Source organism: Oncorhynchus clarkii, chromosome 24 (assembly GCF_045791955.1).
Source record: "Oncorhynchus clarkii lewisi isolate Uvic-CL-2024 chromosome 24, UVic_Ocla_1.0, whole genome shotgun sequence".
Lineage (NCBI taxonomy): Eukaryota > Metazoa > Chordata > Actinopteri > Salmoniformes > Salmonidae > Oncorhynchus > Oncorhynchus clarkii.
In genome coordinates this window covers 11,280,013-11,293,449 of record NC_092170.1, presented here as the reverse complement: position 1 = coordinate 11,293,449, position 13,437 = coordinate 11,280,013, and positions in this window count along the sequence as shown.

Sequence of the window (13,437 nt, the reverse complement as noted above, 5' to 3'; positions counted from 1 at the left end):
AGGCAGGAGAGGAAAGCGAGAAGAGAAGTAAGGAGATGGATAAGAGATGAGAAAGAGGAGTAGAGCGATGGAGGAAACAGACGAGAGGACCAGAACCTCCCCCATGGTAATCCCTGGGAGCAGCATATGGACTAGTAAAGCACAGAGACAGAGTGGGACAGAGCAGGAGACAGATACACTTGGGACTTAAAAATATGATTCATTTCTTTGCCTCTAATCCCTGGCAAACAAGCTGGCCACCGGGCTGTTCTGTAAATACTGTAATCATCCTGTGGCCAGGCCGGCGGCCCTACGAGACGTAGCCAGCCCTACAGTCCAATTTCCTCTTAATCGATTCCTAATCTCAACAACCCAACAACTCACCCCCCAGTCCACCCCAACATTCTGCACGAAGGGGGTGGGTGGTTTGTAAGAAGTAAAAGCAAATGAAAAATAAATCACATTTCCCAATTCTGTTCTGTCTGAGGCATAGTTTCACAGTGATGAATTGGCGTCATGTAAGAATTGAGTTGGGGGGACCATTGTTTGTGAGAACATGATGGCATGTAGGACGCTTGGGTTCTCTGGCTTTGGGTTCTAGACTACACTCTGTGATAGGTTGGATGGAACTAGAAAGTGTGGGGGCAGGGATGGTGGTGGAGGGGTGTGTGTGTGGGGGGGGTAAAGGTAAATAAAAAATTCCCAATTATGCTCTGTCCTGCTCAGAGGCATAGTTTCACAGAGATAAATTGGGGTCACATAAGAGTTGGGAGGGAGGAACATTGTTTGTGAGAACGCGGTGGCATGCTTGTGTTCTTTTGATTCAAGACTGGGTTCCAGGCAGGGTTTTTGACTGCTCTCAGGGATGGATGGTTCTTTATCTACAATCGTTTATCATTTATTGTTGGGTGAGACAACTGAGAGGTTATGTGAACAGAAAGGAGCCAATCAAAGGATACTGGATACCACATGCTTTGTAGGTGCAAAATTTATTTATTGAAAGGAGGAAAATCCAATGAATTTGTTAATCTCATGAAAGTTTTTTTTCCTTCAAAATAAAGTCCAAAATAAGACTTAAAAGAGGAAGAAGACAGACACAGAGAGAAAGTTACATTTTGTAGATAAGAGAAGATGGAGAAAATTTGGCTGCCTTTGTTTTAAATACCATCTGTGATAATTTACAAATCCCCCAAAGCCTGTATTCTCTATGACATAAAGCCTAATCCTAATATGCTATTGGTTGTAAATGTACATCTAAATATGACCAACATTAACAAATAGCTTATGTCTATCCCTGTCAAGCTTTATATGCCATTCACTGTATTTCTCTTCAATCAACCAAATGACATCACAGATGCCCATTTGAATCTTTAAATGGTGTCTAATTCTGATATTGGCTGTTTGATATGACAAGGCTGAAAATCTCGTTTTACTAATAAAACTGCAGTATGAATGTAATCATATTCTATCATTATCACTGTAATTACTGTTCATTCCATCATATTGCAGATTGAGTGCCTCTTTTTACATTGTGAGGATACACTTTATAAAAATGCTTTTAATGTTCGATTTCACTGTACGATTTTAATTAGCTATCTTCTTTTTTTTAAATTTCCCCTCCCTCTTGTTTTTGTTTCTTTGTTAGTACTTCTATTTTACGACGTGAAGCCCGTTCTTACTTGTATTAAGAAGTCCTACACTAATAAAGTTATTATTGTTATTTTAGTGAACATGTTCTGTGATGATTACTGTCATGATTCATCTAAGATTTGTAACAGGAATGACCTCACTCCATACTTTGTTTACAGGATAAATACAGTATGCTCAATTCAAATTCATGTAGTAATAAGATCAGTATTATGGTTAGGTCTATCACTGGATCAACACCTGACTGACAATCATGTTATATACTTTTACTAAGTCAATACGGGGGCTTAAAGTTTAACACCTAGTTATAATCAAGAGTAAAAGTCAGTGTTCGGATCCAAGATTATTGTTAATGTCTTGGACTGAGATTATTGTCCGGATTAGATTTGTTTATGAGAGAAGTCTGATTTTGGCGTAGTCAGGGTTGGAGGAGGGAGGGAAAGAAGGTAGGTCAGCCGTAGAATTAGGGTTAAATTGAAGTAGAACTAACTAGGGGATTGTGGTTCCTTCTCTGACTTGGAGAGAATACTCAAACAGGAGCACCAGGCCAACCTGTTCCGATGTCTGCCAGTAAACATGTCCACTATCATCCTTAGTCCCCCTCTCCTGTCCTGGCCCCCTGGCCTGTGTCCAAGTGTCCACATGTCCACACTTCTTCTCACCTCTCCTTGCACTTTGTTATTTTTACTGATCTAATTTAGAGAATGTCCCAATCCTCTTAGTGTTTTGCCCCTTCAGCGTTTCGCTAAGTGAATTAGACAGGATTACAGTCTCTCTCTCTCTCTCTCTTCTTCCTCCTATCTCTCTCTCTCTTGTCTATGGTGTCGCTGTCTCTCCAGCCTTTCTTCCTCTCCATCTCCATGTTCTTCTCTTCTCTTGACATCGTTCTCTCTGCTGGCATGATTACTGTCCTTCTCTCTCCAGATGACAAATTGGTTCCAACATTACCCATGACAGCTGCCCTCGAAGCCCAGTGCATCCTGGGAAAAAGGATATTTAATGAAATTTGGACCTGTAGTACATAAATGAGGGAAGAGAACGAGGCCTACATATTGGAACAAGAGTGGAATACAAATTCATTTGGGACAAAAACATGAAGAAAACTAGAACACCTAAAAATTACAGTAAAATTCTTTCCATCGCTATCATGTTTTCATACAGTATAGTGTTTTCTGGGTCTTCATGGCAAGGCTGGCCATGTGCGACTTCTTCCAGTAGCCATTCCCAGTCCTGCCAGGCCCTGCTGTGCCAGTCTCTCACAGACTAATCTGGAGAGTCTGGCTCAGAGGAATTCACTGGGTTATAGTAACAAGTCCTAGTCCGTTTAGGATTTCTATCTCACCTAAATGATATGTCTGACAACATACTGCAGATAGTGACTGCTGTTATGAACCTGTCTGTTGTTATCGATTTAGAATGCTGTTATGAACCTGTCTTTTGTTATAGATTTAGACTGCTGTTATGAACCTGTCTGTTGTTATAGATTTAGACTTGCCAGCAGCATACCACTGTTGGCTTGCTTCTGAAGCGAAGCAGGGTTGGTCCTGGTCAGTTCCTGGATGGGAGACCAGATGCTGCTGGAAGTGGTGTTGGAGGGCCAGTAGGAGGCACTCTTTCCTCTGGTCTAAAAAAATATCCCAGTGCTGTCTTTTGGATGGGATGTTAAACGGGTGTCCTGACTCTCTGAGGTCATTAAAGATCCCATGGCACCTATCGTAAGAGTAGGGGTGTTAACCCCGGTGTCCTGGCTAAATTCCCAATCTGGCCCTCAAACCATCACGGTCACCTAATAATCCCCAGTTTACAATTGGCTCATTCATCCCCCTCCTCTCCCCTGTAACTATTCCACAGGTTGTTGCTGCAAATGAGAATGTGTTCTCAGTCAACTTACCTGGTAAAATAACGGATAAATAAAAGACTGCTGTTATGAACCCGTCTGTTGTTATAGATTTAGACTGCTGTTATGAACCCGTCTGTTGTTATAGATTTAGACTGCTGTTATGAACCTGTCTGTTGTTATAGATTTAGACTGCTGTTATGAACCTGTCTGTTGTTATAGATTTAGACCGCTGTTATGAACCTGTCTGTTGTTATAGATTTAGACTGCTGTTATGAACCTGTCTGTTGTTATAGATTTAGACTGCTGTTATGAACCTGTCTGTTGTTATAGATTTAGACTGCTGTTATGAACCTGTCTGTTGTTATAGATTTAGACTGCTGTTATGAACCTGTCTGTTGTTATAGATTTAGACTTCTGTTATGAACCTGTCTTTGTTATAGATTTAGACTGCTGTTATGAACCTGTCTGTTGTTATAGATTTAGACTGCTGTTATGAACCTGTCTGTTGTTATAGATTTAGACTGCTGTTATGAATCTGTCTGTTGTTATAGATTTAAACTGCTGTTATGAACCTGTCTGTTGTTATAGATTTAGACTGCTGTTATGAACCTGTCTGTTGTTATAGATTTAAACTGCTGTTATGAACCTGTCTGTTGTTATAGATTTAGACTGCTGTTATGAACCTGTCTTTGTTATAGATTTAGACTGCTGTTATGAACCTGTCTGTTATAGATTTAGACTGCTGTTATGAACCTGTGGCTTTTTGTTATCTCCCAATGCGTGTTGATATGGTATGTACAAGGGAATGCTGTTAAGAAGCTGCTACCACTGACTGTTATCATCACCGACCATCAATAACAAGTCTCCAGACGTAATCTCCTGAGAGATTGGGGGAGGAATAGAGAGGGAGGGGAGAGAACAGTGCAACAAGCAGGCGGAGGGGACTGGCCACATGGCTTGATAAACACAACGTTATACAATGAATACATGAGAGAGTGGTCAACAGAGGAACAGAACAGACAAGTAGAGACACAATGGAGTGATCTCCAAAACAGCCAACCAATCATTTCACTGTGACCCCATTCCTGTGGGTCACATATCCTTCCTCCTCACTTATATAGAAGACCATTATCTGTTATTATCTATCCTCTGATAACAAATTATTATTAGAACTCTAACAGAGGTCCATGACCACACACAAACTGCACTTTAACCAAAGTATGGACATGGAATTTAAGATGCTTGCTTTGTACAATCCCCCTTTTTACATTAAGCACTCTACTCTACACGGACTCTTATTTCTCTCCCCTTTGCCCCTCTTTCTTCTTAATGCCACTCTCTCTCTCTGTGCCCTCTGAACCCCCCTTCCTCCCGCCACTTCTCCCTCACTTTCAGTAATTCCACCGCTCTCCCAGCATCCTAATCCAGAGCTGACCTCAATCCAGTGATGTAATGGGTCATGTGATGCTGGCGTGGGGAACAGGGGAGGTAAAGTGGGGAAACATGTCTTAATCTGTGCTGCCGGGACGTGGTGACCAATCACAGGCGGCGAGGGGGGTTGTGGGGGGGTGTACGTATTTCCATTAAGTTTCAAAATATCAGAGTGGACCTTTTGGAATTTCAAGTCAACATGTTTATTAATGATGACTCCAATGATTCCATGAGACTCGATGTGTCTGTGTCTGTTGATTATTGATAACAAGTTTTGACAAACAAGTACAGACACAGTATTCAGAACCAGGGCCCAGATTCACAAAACCTTCTTAAGAAGACATTTCTTCTTAACTTCCATTTTCCCTTTAACTGTAGACTTAAGAAGAAAGTTAAGTTGCTATTCCTCAAAAAGGGTATTGGATATTTTCTAGTGCAATTTCTTGAAAATAAAGAAATAATGTTGTTGATTCAGGGCAGTGAAAGAAAACAGCTCAAATGAACATGTTTAATTCACTCAAACTTCACCTGAAAGTTTCAAATATATATATTTTTTAAATTATTATTATTTTATTTTTTTACCCCTTTTTCTCCCCAATTTCGTGGTATCCAATCTTGTCTTATCGCTACAACTCCCGTACGGGCTCGGGAGAGACAAAGGTTGAGAGAGTAGTCAGGGACTCCTGACGCATGCGTCCTCCGATACACAACCCAACCAGCCGCACCAACCCGGAAGCCAGCCGCACCACCTGGCAACCTTGGTTAGCGCGCACTGCGCCCGGCCCGCCACAGGAGTCGCTGGTGCGCGATGAGACAAGGACATCCCTACCGACCAAGCCCTCCCTAACCCGGACGACGCTAGACCAATTGTGCGTCGCCCCACGGACCTCCCGGTCGCGGCCGGTTACGACAGAGCCTGGGCGCGAACCCAGGGACTCTGATGGCACAGCTGGCGCTGCAGTACAGCGCCCTTAACCACTGCGCCACCCGGGAGGCCCGTAGAACAGTAATCTAGGTGTGAAATATGCTAATATGCTAACATTAGATAGCTAAATCGGTTGCCTGGCCACAAACATCTTTTAAGAAGATTCATAAGTAGATATTTGAGAAGTTCAAAAGAAAATCATTACAATATTGTTGAGGAATTGCACTTACAAACTATCTTATGAACTTTTTTTCTTAAGAAGCTTCTTAAGTTTTTGTGTAAGAAGTGTTTTGTGAATCCGGCCCCTGTTCTCCATTTATACAGCACTAGGAGAACAAAAATAATACTTTATGTGACAGACTCTTCACTAAGCATTACCCTACCCCATTACCTACATCAGTTTGTCCATCCTTTGTGGATTTATTTACTACAGGAAAATGTTGGCAGAATACACAGAGATAGTTACGTATATCCTTGTATTAAAAAGTTAAAATTAATTGCTTTTAGATTACCAAAGTAATCAACTTCTCTATGAGAAAATAAAAATATAGAATAGAATGAATTAATGACACGGGATCAACCTCATTTCAACTTGGGGAAATTGTTATTTTGTGGATTAATTTCAACTACAGGAAAATGTTGGCAGAATACACAGAGATAGTTACCTACTATACTAAGCGTGTCCTGCCTATTGATCTGTTTTTACCACACGCCAAATCACAAATGGATAAATGTTCAATAATGACTTACTGGATACAATTGGCACTTTGAATGGCATGAGATTACTGACCAGTCAAGCCATTATAAAAAAAAGAAAAACAGTTGCCAAGGAAATATAATTGGATAGAGCAAACTTCATATAGAGTTTCTACCATTGTTCTCTGCAGATCCTCTTAAGCTCAGTCAGGTTGGATAGAGAGCGTCGCTACACAGCTATTTTCAGGTCTCTCCAGAGATGTTTGATCGGGTTCAAGTCCGGGCTCTGGCTGGGCCACTCAAGGACATTCAGAGATTTGTCACAAAGCCACTCATGCGTTGTCCTGGCTGTGTGCTTTGGGTTGTTGTCCTGTTGGAAGGTGATCCTTCGCCCCAGTCTGAGGTCTTGAGCGCTCTTGTCATGAGAGGCTTTTTATTCTCTATTTTGGTTAGGCCAGGGTGTTACTAGGGTGGGCGTTCTATGTTCTTTTTTCTATGTTTTTGTATTTCTTTGTTTTTGGCCGAGTATGGTTCTCAATCAGGGACAGCTGTCTGTCGTTGTCTCTGATTGAGAACCATACTTAGGTAGCTCTTGCCCACATGGGTTTTGTGGGTAGTTGTTTTCTGTCTCTGTGTCTGCACCAGACAGAACTGTTTTGTTTTCGTTCGTTCTCTTGTTATTTTATTTTTGTGTTCAGTTTAAATAAATATTAACATGGACACCACGCAGCATATTGGTCCGATCCTTCCTACTCCTCCTCAGAAGAGGAGGAAAACCGTTACAGCTCTGGAGCAGGCTTTCATCAAGGATCTCTCTGTACTTTGCTCTGTTCATCTTCCCTCGATCTTGACTACTCTCCCAGTCCCTGCCGCTGAAAAACATCCCCACAGCATGATGTTGCCACTACAATGCTTCACCGTAGGGATTGGGCCAGGATTCCTCCAGACGTGACGCTTGGCATTCAGGCCAAAGAGTTCAATCATGGTTTCATCAGAACAGAGAATCTTGTTTCTCATGGTCTTAGAGTCCTTTAGGTGCCTTTTGGCTAACTTCAAGCGGGCTGTGGCTTCCATCTGGCCACTCTACTATAAAGGCCTGATTGGTGGAGTGCTGCAGAGATGGTTGTCCTTCTGGAAGGTTCTCCCATCTCCACAGATGAACTCTGGAGATCTGTGATCAGAGTGATCATCGATTTTTTTGGTCACCTCCCTGACCAAGGCTCTTCTCCCCCGATTGCTCAGTTTGGTCGGGCAGACAGTTCTAGGTAGAGTCTTGGTGGTTCCAAACTTCTTCCATTTAAAAATGATGTTGGCCACTGTGTTCTTGGAGACCTTCAATGCTGCAGACATTTTTTGGTACCCTTCCCCAGATCTGTACCTCGACACAATCCTGTATCGGAGCTCTACGGACAATTCCTTCAACCTCATGGCTTGGTTTTTGCTTTGACATGCACTGTCAACTGTGGGACCTTATATAGGCAGGTGTGTGCCTTTCCAAATCATGTCCAATCAATGGAATTGACCACAGGTGGACTCCAATAAATTTGTAGAAACATCTTAAGGATGATCAATGGAAACATGATGCACCTGAGCTAAATTTTGAGTCTCATAGCAAAGGGTCTAAATACTTAGGTAAATAAGGTATTTCTGTTTTCGAAAAACCTGTTTTCACTTTGTTATTATTGGGTATTGTGTGTAGACTGATGAGGAAAATAATGAATTGAATCCATTTTGGAATAAGGTTGCAACGTAACAAAATGTGGAAAAAGTGAAGGGGTCTGAATACTTTCCGAATGCACTGTAGCTGCTATAACAAGAGCAGTCAGTAGGGGGAGGCCTAGAGCAGAGTAGTCAATGACAGTGATGTGGTCAGAGTGCCAGACAGAGAGAGAAAACGAGAGAAAGAGAGTGAGAGAGTGAGAGAGCTAGAGAGAGTGTGTGCACAGGCTCCAGCTGAAACCTCTGGCACATTTCCACCCCACTCCCTCCCCTCTGGCCTGGTCTACTGGAACAGTGAGATCTGAAGAACACATGTGTGAGGGCCAGTGTGAGGGCCAGTGTGAGGAGCCTGAACAATAAGCCCCTCACTCTGTTACTGTACTCATATTCCAGCACATCTGATGACCATATTCAATCAAACCCGCAATAACAATGTTGACAGTGTATTCGTGCGCACCCCTCACATTTTTGTAAATATTTGAGTATATTTTTTCATGTGACAACACTGAAGAAATGACACTTTGCTACAATGTAAAGTAGTGAGTGTACAGCTTGTATAACAGTGTAAATTTGCTGTCCCTTCAAAATAACTCAACACACAGCCATTAATGTCTAAACCGCAGACAACAAAAGTGAGTACACCCCTAAGTGAAAATATCAAAAATGGGCCCAATTAGCCATTTTCCCTCCCCGGTGTCATGTGACTCGTTAGTGTTACAAGGTCTCAGGTGTGAATGGAGAGAAGGTGTGTTAAATTTGGTGTCATCGCTCTCACACTCACTCATACTGACTGGTCACTGGAAGTTCAACATGGCACCTCATGGCAAAGAACTCTCTGAGGATCTGAAAAAAAGAATTGTTGCTCTACATAAAGATGGCCTGGGCTATAAGAAGATTGCCAAGACCCTGAAACTGAGCTGCAGCACGGTGGCCAAGACCATACAGCGGTTTAACTGGACAGGTTCCACTCAGAACAGGCCTCGCCATGGTCGACCAAAGAAGTTGAGTGCACGTGCTCAGTGTCATATCCATATCCATATATTTGGGAAATAGATGTATGAGTGCTGCCAGCATTGCTGCAGAGGTTGAAGGGGTGGGGGGTCAGCCTGTCAGTGCTCAGACCATACGCCGTACACTGCATCAAATTGGTCTGCATGGCTGTCGTCCTAGAAGGAAGCCTCTTCTAAAGATGATGCACAAGAAAGCCCGCAAACAGTTTGCTGAAGACAAGCAGACTAAGGACATGGATTACTGGAACCATGTCCTGTGGTCTGATGAGACCAAGATAAACTTATTTGGTTCAGATGGTGTCAAGTGTGTGTGGCGGCAACCAGGTGAGGAGTACAAAGACAAGTGTGTCTTACCTACAGTCAAGCATGGTGGTGGGAGTGTCATGGTCTGGGGCTGCATGAGTGCTGCCGGCACTGGGGAGATAAAGGTCATTGAGGGAACCATGAATGCCAACATGTACTGTGACATACGGAAGCAGAGCATGAGCCCCCTCCCTTCGGAGACTGGGCCGCAGGGCAGTATTCCAACATGAAAATGACCCCAAACACACCTCCAAGACGACCACTGCCTTGCTAAAGAAGCTGAGGGTAAAGGTGATGGACTGGCCAAGCATGTCTCCAGACCTAAACCCTGTTGAGCATCTGTGGGGCATCCTCAAACGGAAGGTGGAGGAGTGCAAGGTCTCTAACATCCACCAGCTCCGTGATGTCGTCATGGAGGAGTGGAAGAGGACTCCAGTGGCAACCTGTGAAGCTCTGGTGAACTCCATGCCCAAGAGGGTTAAGGCAGTGCTGGAAAATGATGGTGGCCACACAATATATTGACACTTTGGGCCCAATTTGGAAATGTTCACTTAGGGGTGTACTCACTTTTGTTGCCAGCGGTTTAGACATTAATGGCTGTGTGTTGAGTTATTTTGAAGGGACAGCAAATTTACACTGTTATACAAGCTGTACACTCACTACTTTACATTGTAGCAAAGTGTAATTTCTTCAGTGTTGTCACATGAAAATATATACTCAAATATTTACCAAAATGTGAGGGGTGTACTCACTTTTGTGATATACTGTATACACACACACACACACACACACACACACACACACACACACACACACACACACACACACACACACACACACACACACACACATATATATATTAATAAGAAATCAAAGTAACAAGCAATTAAAGAGCAGCAGTAAAATAACAATAGCGAGACTATGTACAGGGGGATACCGGCACAGAGTCAATGTGCAGGGTCACCAGTTAGTCTAAGAAATTGAGGCAATATGTACATGTAGGTAGAGTTATTATAATGACTATGCATAGGGGATAACAACAGAGAGTAACAGAGGTGTAAGAGGGGAGGGCAATGCAAATAGTCTGGGTAGCCATTTGTCTAGATGTTCAGGAGTCTTATGCCTTGGGGGTAGAAGCTGTTTAGAAGTCTCTTGGACCTAGACTTGGTGCTCCGGTACCGCTTGCAGTGCGGTAGCAGAGAGAACAGTCTATAACTAGGGTGGCTGGAGTCTTTAACAATTTTTAGGGCCTTCCTCTGACACCACCAGGTACAGAGGTCCTGGATGGCAGGAAGCTTTGACCCAGTGATGTACTGGGCCGTACGCACTACCCTCTGTAGTGCCTTGCGGTCAGAGGCCGAGCAGTTGCCATACCAGGCAGTGATGGAACCAGTCAGGTATGCAAATTGTGGGAGTCTAGGGTTTCTGGGATAATGGTGTTGATGTGAGCCATGACCAGTCTTGTAGTGATATTAGTAGTAATAGTAGTAGTGGTTGTAGTAGTAGAAGTAGTAGTAGTAGTTGTAGAAGTAGTAGTAGTAGTAGTAATAGTATTTGGAGTAGTAGTAGTTGTTGTTGTTGTAGTAGTAGTAATAGTAGTAGTTGTTGTAGTAGTACTTGTAGTTTTAGAAGTAGTAGTAGCACTAGTAGTTGTAGTAGTAGTAGTAGTAGTAATAATAGTAGTTGTCGTAGTACTAGTACTAGTAGTTGTAGAAGTAGTAGTAGTAGTTATAGTAGTAGTAGTAATATTAATAGTAGTAGTTGTTGTAGTAATAGTAGTTGTAGTAGCAGTAGTAATAATAGTAACAGCAGTAGTAGCAGTAGCAGCAGCAATAGTAGTAGTTGTAGTGGTTGTTGTAGTAGTTGTAGAAATAGCAGTCGTGATATTAGTAGTAGTAGTAGTAGTAGTAGTTGTAGTAGTAGCAGTAGCAGTAGTTGTAGTAGTTGTAGTAATAGTAGTTGGAGTAGTAGTAATTGTTGTAGTAGTAGCAATAGTAGTAGTTGTAATAGTAGCTGTAATAGTAATAGTAGTAGTTGTAGTAGTATTAGTCGAAGGTATACAACACAACACTATAACACAGAAGCATAGTTCCGATAGGGTTGTTGTGTCAGCATGTTTCCCGTAAACTAGACTGTTCTGATTTAGTTTACTGTAGTCTATATTGTAGCATGCAGAAGGATCATCAAGTCTCAGAACACGTTGAATGATAATGTATCTGTGTACTTCAGCCTCAACTGGTTACATTTCAGTATAACATTACCAGTAGCACTTCAATATAATTGAGTGTGTGACATTTTAGTGTGTATGTCAATACTCTCTGAACTATACTATCATTGACTCTAGGTAAGACTAAGGCCTGTCATAAAGCAGGAAGGGTGAATAATATATGCAGTATAATGTAGACTCGAGAATCAGTATGCGTCCCAAATTGCATCCTATTCCCTGTATAGAGCACTACTTTTGATCAGAGACCTATGGACCCTGCTCAAAAGTAGTCCACTCTATAGGGAACAGGGTGCCATTTGGGACTAGGACATGGCTGCTGTGGGGCCAGGTTGTGCTGTTGCTTGTGGCTGAACAAGGTTAATCCCCCCCCCCCCCCCCCCCCCATCATCTCTTTGTGCACTACGCCGTACTAATCTCTCCATGCCTCTCTGTGCTGCTCTAATCTGCCCCCCCCCCCCCCCACACCCCCATCACCCCAGTCTCTGGAACTGCTCTGATAATCTCTCTCTATCTCCTCCCCTCCTCTCTCTCCCTGGTCCCTCAGTCCCCCCACCGTTTCTGCTGCTGGTGGAGGCAGTGCTCTGCAACCCCGTGCTAATCTGGGGTCTGTCCGTCAGCACTTTGAGAGGCAGACAGACGGATTGGGCTGTTAATCCCCAGAGTGGCACAGATGGAGCAGCACTATGCAGACCTTGGGGAAGGTGAACACACACACACACACACTGTGTCCTGTTTCAGACCCACTAGGTCGATAGAGACCAACACACTACTACCAGACACACACACAAACACACACAGTGTGCACACACCAGATGAAGATACTGATGAATTCTGTTTGTCCCAATGCAGTCCAGATGTATAGGAGATACAGTTGAAGTCATACGTTTACATACACCTTAGCCAAATACATTTAAACTCAGTTTTTCACTAATTCCTGACATTTTAATCCTAGTACAAATTATCTGTTTTATGTCAGTTAGAATCACCACTTTATTTTAAGAATTTGAAATGTCAGAATAATAGTAGAGAGAGTGATTTATTTCAGCTTTTATTTCTTTCATCACATTCCCAGTGGGTCAGAAGTTTACATACACTCAATTAGTATTTGGTAGCATTGCCTTTAAATTGGGTCAAATGTTTCGGGTAGCCTTCCACCAGCTTCCCACAATAAGTTGGATGAATTTTGGCCCATTCCTCCTGACAGAACTGGTGTAACTGAGTCAGGTGTGTAGGCCTCCTTGCTCGCACATACTTTTTCAGTTCTGCCCACACATTTTTCTATAGGATTGACGTCAGGGCTTAGTGACGGCCACTCCAATACCTTGACTTTGTTGTCCCAAAGCCATTTTGACACAACTTTGGAAGTATGTTTGGGGTCATTGTCCATTTGGAAGACCCATTTGCGATCAAGCTTTAACTTCCTGACTGATGTCTTGAGATGTTGCTTCAATAAATCCACATAATTTTCCTACCTCATGATGCCATCTGTTTTGTGAAGTGCACCAGTCCCTCCTGCAGCAAAACACCCCCACAACATGATGCTGCCACCCCCGTGCTTCACAGTTGGGATGGTGTTCTTCGGCTTGCATTCCTTCCGCTTTTTCCTTCAAACATAACGATGGTCATTATGGCCAAACAGTTCTATTTTTATTTCATCAGA